The sequence below is a fragment of the Trachypithecus francoisi genome, unplaced genomic scaffold (assembly GCF_009764315.1).
Source record: "Trachypithecus francoisi isolate TF-2019V2 unplaced genomic scaffold, Tfra_2.0 Lachesis_group6, whole genome shotgun sequence".
Classification (NCBI taxonomy): domain Eukaryota; kingdom Metazoa; phylum Chordata; class Mammalia; order Primates; family Cercopithecidae; genus Trachypithecus; species Trachypithecus francoisi.
Window position 1 is genome coordinate 23,539,331 of NW_022681471.1, and position 9,357 is coordinate 23,548,687.

The window sequence follows — 9,357 nt, forward strand, 5'->3', positions numbered from 1 at the left end:
TCCAACATTCTCTTCAGATTTTTCTGCTGGCTTATTTTATGATCCTGTGGACAGCTTCAGACAAAATAACTTTCTGGTATGAAGGATTGTGTTTACTCTTTTTTTTTTTTTTTTTTTTTGAGACAGTGCCTTGCTCTGCTGCTGCCCAGGCTGAGTGCAATGGCATGATCTCGGCTCACTGCAACCTCTGCCTCCCTGGGCTCAGGCCAGGTGTATGCTACCACTCTCAGCTAATTTTTAATTTAATTTTTTAGAGATACAGTCCCACTCTGTTTCCCAGGCTGGTCTTGGAACTCCTGGACTCAGGCAGTCCTCCCGCCATGGCCTCCCAAAGTGCTGGGATTATAGGCATCAGCCACCATGCTCAGCTTGTTCTGCCATTTTCAAATGTGAATTTTATAGACACTTCAAACCACTTGAAAGAGTGATGATGTTTTAATGGTTTTCATTATTATTTATTTGCAACTTCAAGCATTAAACACTGCCAAATTAAGTGTCAAGTTTTCTCTTTACACAATATGGATGTACTTCATAATGGACTTCCTCATCATGATTAATGAGTGAAGTGACATTCAAACTTGGTAGCTTTTCAGTAGAACTTCCTTTCCCAACATTTTTTCTGTCCCTTTAATTATGGCAATATCTGAGAGCTCTGAACATAAGTCAAAGGTCTGATTATTTTTCATGTGGCTTCCTCTGCCTGGAACTTTTTGCCCCGCATCTTCCCGTTGCCCCCTGTGTCCTCTTGTCATGCCCCTACCCTTTTTTGAGTGTTTCTATTTTCTGGCACTGTAAGACATAACAGGCTCATCTTGTGTTTTCCCTACCCTGACCCAGAATCAGCCATTACTTCAAGGAGCCCTGGTTCCATTATTGGAGAATGCTATTAGAAACCAGGATCTGGTGCTAGGCATGCTCATTTCTATTGGAGTGTCATACAATTTGTGAATTGTTTGTAGGTCCTCCCAGTGGATAGGATTAGGAAATAAAACATGCATAGTAACCACACATACACACACATCTACATCTCTTTCTGTATCTGTCTGTATACATATTAAACATGAGTTGATAACTAATGTTTCTGCTCTAATCCATAGCCTTCATCCTAGCCTCCCCCTCTTCTTCTTTTTCGCTTTTTCAACAGTGGGAAATCTGGCTCTTGTTATGTACACTTTATTCACTTATTTGTTTAACCTAGTATCCTAAGGTAGTTCTGTATGCCTGTAACAGATTGACTAACTAGAGTTCACTATTTGTGGACAGATCTTTTTGTCCGAAGCCTTACAGCAGGGCTGTCCAATCTTTTGGCTTCCCTGGCCACACTAGAAAAAGAAGAATTGTCTTGGGCCACACATAAAATACACTAACACTAACGGTAGCTGATAAACTAAAAAAAAAAAAAAAAAAAAATCACAAAAAAAATGTCATGATGTTTTAAGAAAGTTTACTAATTTGTGTTGGGCCACGTTTAAAGCCATCCCGGGCTGCAGGTTGGACAAGCTTGCCTTACAGTATCCAGTCAAAATAGTGTTTTCCAAAATTACTTTTTTTCTTCTTCATCCCTTTCAGTGTGGCCATTATTTATAATGCAGTTTGGTTCATTAGTGTTTGTATTTCAAATACACCCTCAGCCTTCATATCCTAGTTTTAATGAATTATTAGGGTGAAACATAATAAGAGTCAGAGCTATACAGAAAGGTCTACTCAGAGGTGTTTTGTTCCCTCCTATTCTGTTCCCACTACTACTTTCCACTGACCCTGTGAGCATCATACTTATTTTTAATGGCAGTTACATTTTTACCAAGTGCTTACTATCTGTAGGCACTTGGTGTGTATTGCTTCTTTTGGTGTTCACAGCAACCTCTTGAGGTAAGCACTATTATTATCCCCCCTTTTTCTTTTTTCTTTTTTCCTTTTTCTTTTTTTTTTTTTTTGAGACAGAGTCTCACTCTGTTGCCCAGGCTGGAGTGCAGTGGCGTGATCTCGGCTCACTGCAACCTCTGCCTCCCAGGTTCAAGTGATTCTCCTGCCTCAGCCTCCCGAGTAGCTGCGAGTACAGGCACAAGCCACCACGACCTGGCTAATTTTTGTATTTTTAGTAGGGACGGGGTTTTGCTGTGTTGGCCACGGTGGTCTTGAACTCCAGACCTCAGGTGATCTGCCCACCTCGACCTCCAAAGTGCTGGGATTACAGGCATGAGCCACCACGCCCGGCTATTATCCCCATTTTTTAGATGAGAAAGCTGAATCCCAGAGAGCATAAGGAGCTTGTCCAGAGTGACATCTCTGATGCATAACCAGTACTCAAACCTATTTTTCTGACATCAAGGTGTGTGTAAACTGTAAAGGGGCTGTTTGGCACCTACTTTCCTAAAGTTGTCAGATCCCTTCTCTGTCTGGGTCTTCCTGAAGCTTGGCACTTCTGAAGTCACCTCTCTGAAAACATTCTGGTAACTGTTAAATCCCTTGTTCTAGCTATTCATGTGTTCTGTGTGGTTAAACAAGGTTCACAATGGGCCACCTGGCCTTTGGAACTTGGGTGAAGAGGCTGCCTTCAGTTGATCCTCCCCACCCCCACTTTCAAAACATGGGTTTACATGTGTTACTTGTAAATTAGGAAACATAACCATGTTTTGAGCCTTCATAGAAAAAAAAATGTCTGGGGTCACACAGGTTAAAAGGAGCAACCAAATTCAGCACTCTCCTTGTTCTATTCAGTAGACAATTCTGGGACCTTCCTGTGTCTCAGATTCTGTACTAGCTGTTTCAGGACTTTGGGATAAATACAAACTATCCCTGCCCTCAGGGGGCTTAAGGTCAGGTGTACAAGTGACTCTAATGCGAGGCAAGGCTGGATTCAATGCTGGAAGAGGAGGGCATATCTAATGCTATGGGAATTCAAAGAGGAAATGATCAGAATGAGAAGGGAGAGATGAGTCATTCCAGGAGAAGCTTCAGGGAAAAGCAACATTTAAAATGAGACTTTGGAGAGTGAGGGAAATTTGGACAGATGGATATAGAGGATGCAAGGCTAGGGGAAAGGTTTTAGCCAGAAAGTCTGCTTGGGCAAATGCATGGGTAAAAAAAGAAAATCCACTTTGGGAGGACAAGGTGGGTGATCACCTGAGGTCAGGAGTTCGAGACCAGCCTGGCCAACGTGGTGAAACCCTGTCTCTACTAAAAATACAAAAATTAGCTGGGTGTGGTGGTGCCTGTAATCCCAGCTACTCGGAAGGCTGAGGCAGGATAATCACTTGAACCCAGGAGGCAGAGGTTGCAGTGAGCTGAGATTGCACAACTGCACTCCAGCCTGGGCAACAAGAGTGAAACTCCGTCTCAGGAAGGAAGGAAGGAAGGAAGGACGGAAGGGAGGGAGGGAGGGAGGGAAACCCAAGGGCAGTGTGGCGAATGGTGATGATTCTAATTTGGTTGTGGCAGAGAGGATGTAGAAGGAAGTGATAAGAGAGAAAGCCAGACAGATGGATTGGGGTCATCTTAAGGGCCTTTGTGCCAGTTAGGATGTTCTAGACTCCAGTCAGATTGCCCAGCTCAAACTGGCTTAAACAATGAGGGGGTTTATTGGCTATGTAATTGGGAAGTCCAGAGGTAGCTCAGGCCAGATCAGTTTGATCCACTGCTCCATTATGATGTCAAAGACCCATGGGATTTCCGCCCCATGATTCTGCTGTCCATAGAGCCAACTTCATCCTACCAGTCCTTGTGGTCAGACAAGGGCTGCCAATAGTAATCTGAGTGCAAGTTTCTTTGAGAAAGCCTTTCTGTGTCAACTCTCTTAAAAGGGGTGAAAAATCTCTCAAGTCACACTGACCACAATGGGCCCATGCACCCATTTCTTACCAGTCACTGGCAGCTGGGGGTGGGATTGCCCTTTGCTCAATCAGGTCCGTTCTGGAGCTAAGATTAGACTCCTTTTCCCTTGGGACACATTGAACAGTATTAGGATTCAATGAAGAAGGAAGAAGTGGAGAATTGGTTTGGTGTTGGGTAGGCAACAAAAATAACCTCTGTTGTCTCAAGTGCCAAGGAAGTGGTGTTTTGTGCTTGTTAAGGTAAAAATGGGGATCATGGAAAATGTTTTCAGTTTGATAGACCAAAAAATATTCCAGTGTTTCATCAAATCTAAGAGGCTATCAATTACAAGATATACCATTATTTTATGTACCACTAAGGAAGAAAAGATGCTGCCAATGAAGTTAGGATGTATTGCAGGTTGGGTTCTCTGGGAAGCAGGCTCAAAAGGAGGTGAGAATGCAGGACATTTATGGGAAAATGCCCTTGGGATCAGTACTGGAGAAGGAGAACCGAGCAGGGTTGGTGGGGCACAGGGAGAAGTTGGGATGCCATGCAGTCACAACAAAGGCCTCAGCCAACCCCACAGGGAGCTCGAGAAGCTGAGATGGCCCTTCAGTGTTGTCCTGCCTTGTGGTGAGTGAATTGGGTCTTCATATCCCCATGTTGACTGGTCACTGGATGTGGGCTACCTTAGGAATGGGCATCTCTTCAGCAGAGGTAGCTTTCTTCAAACAAGGTGATTCCAAAAAGAGTCAGCCACTCACTGAGGGCTGTCTGCTGGCAGCATTCTCAGCCACTAAAGGAGACCTTTTGTCCAGGAAGGGGAACCTAGGTGGCATGACACATTGTCTATTACAACATGCTACTGATTATAAGGGGTGGGGGGCAACCCAGTGTCTGAGATATTAAAATGTAAGTCTCTTAGAAGCAATGGATAATTCTACAATTATGGTTAATCAGGAAGGGGAAGGAGTGGGGAAATCAACCAAGGGCCTGAAAGAGAAAACAGCCACAACAGGCCACTAGAAAGATAGAACACTGGAGGGTGGAAAACCCTAGAAGTTTCTTCCAGGGTGGGCTGGGCGCGGTGGCTCATACCTGTAATCCCAGCACTTTGGGAGGCCGAGGCGGGCAGATCATTTGAGGTCAGGAGTTGGAGACCAGCCTGGCCAACATGGTGAAACCCTGTCTCTACCAAAAATATAAAAAATTAGCTGGGTGTGGTGGCATGCGCCTGTAATCTCAGCTACTTGGGAAGCTGAGGCAGGAGAATCACTTGAATCCAGGAGGCGGAGGTTGCAGTGAGCCAAAATCGTGCCACTGGACTCCAGCCTGGGCAACAGAGTGAGACTCTGTCTCAAAAAAAAAAAAAAAAAAAAGTTTCTTCCAGGGTGGCTTCTGTGCCAGAGTCAGGTGCCCCAACTACCTCTAATTTACGGTCCTCCTGCACTGGGAAACAGATTTTCCACTTTTGTTTTCATGATAAATAACATTTCCCCCTGATTTTAAAAGTTGCAGATTTGGCTGGGCATGGTGGCTCACGCCTGTAATCCCAGCACTTTGGGAAGTCGAGGCGGGCAGATCATTTGAGGTCAGGAGTTCCAGACCAGACTGGGCAATATGGTGAAAACCCGTCACTACCAAAAAATAAAAAAATAAAAATAAATTGCCAACTGTGGTGGTACGCGCCAGTAGTCCTAGCTGCTCAGGAGACTGAGGTGGGAGGATTACTTGAGCCCAGGAGATCAGGGCTGCAGTGAGCTGTGATTGTGCAACTGCACTCCAGCCTGGGTGACAGAGTAAGACCCTGTCTCAATAATAATAATAATAATAGGCTAGGCGCGGTGGCTCACGCCTGTAATGCCAACATTTTGGGAGGCCGAGGCGGGCGATCAATTGAGGTCAGGAATTCAAGACCAGCCTGGCCAAAATGGTGAAACTCCATCTCTACCAAAAATACAAAAGTTAGCTGGGCATGGTGGCACATGCCTGTAATCCCAGCTACTCAGGAGGCTGAGGCAGGAGAATCACTTGAACTCCGGAGGCAGAGGTTGCAGTGAGCCGAGATTGCACCACTGCACTCTAGCCTGGGTGACAGAGTGCAACTCCATCTTAATAATAATAAAATTTTTAAAAAGTTATGGATCTGGATGGAGGGAAATGGAATGTATAAAAGAAGTAAACATGCACAAGAAGGTACAAATACAGAATAAAAGTAAAATGCAACCATCATCCCACTACCCTGATACCAGGGTATCCATTTTTACATCTTTTCTTTCATTCTTTCTGTCTTTATATAGTTGTATAAATGCTGCATAAACCTCCTCTTACCTGCTGCCTCCTCAAAGACCTCCCTCCCTCCTTCACTGCCCCTTTCTGCTCCTGGAGAGCCACCCTCTCTCCATTTATCCTTCCCATCAGCTTCAGGTTCTTACCATGTTACCAAAAAGAAAATATTATAAGCCTCTGTCACTCTCTACATACATCTTACCTCCTTCTATTCATAACCTTTAAAACATATATAGCAGTTATTGTTATTTTTCTGATCACAAAATAAAAAAACACTTTCTATAAAACTGGAATATAGAGGCAAGATTTTTTTTTTTTTTTTTTAAAGACGGAGTTTTGCTCTGTTGCCCAGGCTGGAGTGCAGTAACGAGATCTCAGCTCACTGTAACTCTGCCTCCTGGGTTCAAGCGATTCTCTTGCCTCAGCCTCCTGAGTAGCTGGGATTACAGGTGCCCACCACCACGCCCATCTAATTTTTGTGTTTTTAGTAGAGATAGGGTTTCACTGTGTTGGTCAGGCTGGTCTCGAACTCCTGACCTTGCAATCTGCCCACCTCTGCCTTCCAAAGTGCTGGGATTACAGCTGTGAGCCACTGCGCCCAGCCGAGGCAAGATTTCTTTTCTTTTCTTTTTTTTTTTTTTTTTTTTTTTTTATTTACTTTAAGTTCCAGGGTACATGTGCATGACGTTTATATCATGTATAACTCCCCATGCAATCCCTCCCTCCTCCCCCCTCCCCATGATAGGCCCCAGTGTGTGATGTTCCCCTTCCCGAGTCCAAGTGATCTCATTGTTCAGTTCCCACCTATGAGTGAGAACATGCGGTGTTTGGTTTTCTCTTCTTGTGATAGTTTGCTAAGAATGATGGTTTCCAGCTCCATCCATGTCCCTACAAAGGATGCAAACTCATCCTTTTTTATGGCTGCATAGTATTCCATGGTGTATATGTGCCACATTTTCTTAATCCAGTCTGTCACAGATGGACATTTGGGTTGATTCCAAGTCTTTGCTATTGTGAATAGTGCCGCAATAAACATACGTGTGCATGTGTCTTTGTAGTAGAGTAATTTATAATCCTTTGGGTATATACCCAGTAGTGGGATGGCTGGGTCATATGGTACATCTAGTTCTAGATCCTTGAGGAATCGCCATACTGTTTTCCATAATGGTTGAACTAGTTTACAATCCCCCCAACAGTGTAAAAGTGTTCCTATTTCTCCACATCCTCTCCAACACCTGTTGTTTCCTGACTTCTTAATGATTGCCATTCTGACTGGTGTGAGATGGTATCTCATTGTAGTTTTGATTTGCATTTCTCTGTGAGGCGAGAGTGATGATGAGCATTTTTTCATGTGTCTGTTGGCTGTATGGATGTCTTCTTTTGAGAAATGTCTGTTCATATCCTTTCCCACTTTTTGATGGGGTTGTTTGTTTTTTTCTTGTATATTTGTTTGAGTTCTTTGTAGATTCTGGATATTAGCCCTTTGTCAGATGAGTAGGTTGCAAAAATTTTTTCCCATTCTGTAGGTTGCCTGTTCACTCTGATGGTAGTTTCTTTAGCTGTGCAAAAGCTCTTTAGTTTAATGAGATCCCATGTGTCAATTTTTGCTTTTGCTGCCGTTGCTTTTGGTGTTTTAGACATGAGTCCTTGCCCATGCCTATGTCCTGAATGGTACTACCTAGATTTTCTTCTAGGGTTTTTATGGTATTAGGTCTACATTTAAGTCTCTAATCCATCTTGAATTAATTTTCGTATAAGGGGTAAGGAAAGGATCCAGTTTCAGCTTCTACTTATGGCTAGCCAATTTTCCCAGCACCATTTATTAAATAGGGAATCCTTTCCCCATTTCTTGTTCAATGCCATCCCCATCAAGCTACCAATGACTTTCTTCACACAGATTGGAAAAAACTGCTTTAAAGTTCATATGGAACCAAAAAAGAGCCCGCATTGCCAAGACAATCCTAAGTCAAAAGGACAAAGCTGGAGGCGTCACGCTACTGACTTCAAACTATACTACAAGGCTACAGTAACCAAAACAGCATGGTACTGGTACCACAACAGAGATAATAGACCAATGGAACAGAACAGAGTCCTCAGAAATAATACCACACATCTACAGCCATCTGATCTTTTCTTTTCTTTTTTTAAGAAAACCCAGTTTTCCATACCCAGTGAAACTAAACATGTTGATGTACAATCCTTCCAAAATTTATTTTTATGATAACATGCTTTTATTTTTAATTATTTTAATTTAATTAATTTTATTTTAAGGTCCGGGATACACGTGAAGGATTTGCAGGTTTGTTACATAGGTACACGTGTGCCTTGGTGGTTTGCTGCACCTTTCAACCCATCGCCTACGTACTAAGCCCCACATGCATTAGCTATTGATCCCGATGCTCTCCCCCTCCAGTTCCCGCAGGCCTCGGTGGTGTTTTGTTCCCCTCTCTGTTTATGAGAACATTTTCTTGACATAAAGATTTCATTTATTCCCATGGAATTCTAAAGGCTTTTCATACTTGTGAAGGAATAATAGGTTAGAAATAACACTGAACTTTATTTTTTTATTTTTTTTTTTTTTGCTTTGAAGTTTTTTTTTTTTTTTTTTTTATTATACTTTAAGTTCTAGGGTACATGTGCATGACTTTATATCATGTATAACTCCCCAATGCAATCCCTCCCTCCTCCCCCCTCCCCATGATAGGCCCCAGTGTGTGATGTTCCCCTTCCGAGTCCAAGTGATCTCATTGTTCAGTTCCCACCTATGAGTGAGAACATGCGGTGTTTGTTTTCTCTTCTTGTGATAGTTTGCTAAGAATGATGGTTTCCAGCTGCATCCATGTCCCTACAAAGGATGCAAACTCATCCTTTTTTATGGCTGCATAGTATTCCAGGTGTATATGTGCCACATTTTCTTAATCCAGTCTGTCACAGATGGACATTTGGGTTGATTCCAAGTCTTTGCTATTGTGAATAGTGCCGCAATAAACATACGTGGTGCATGTGTCTTGTAGTAGAGTAATATAATCTTTGGGTATATACCCAGTAGTGGGATGGCTGGGTCATATGGTACATCTAGTTCTAGATCCTTGAGGAATCGCCATACTGTTTTCCATAATGGTTGAACTAGTTTACAATCCACCAACAGTGTAAAAGTGTTCCTATTTCTCCACATCCTCTCCAACACTGTTGTTTCCTGACTTCTTAATGATTGCCATTCTGACTGGTGTGAGATGGTATCTCATTGTAGTTTTG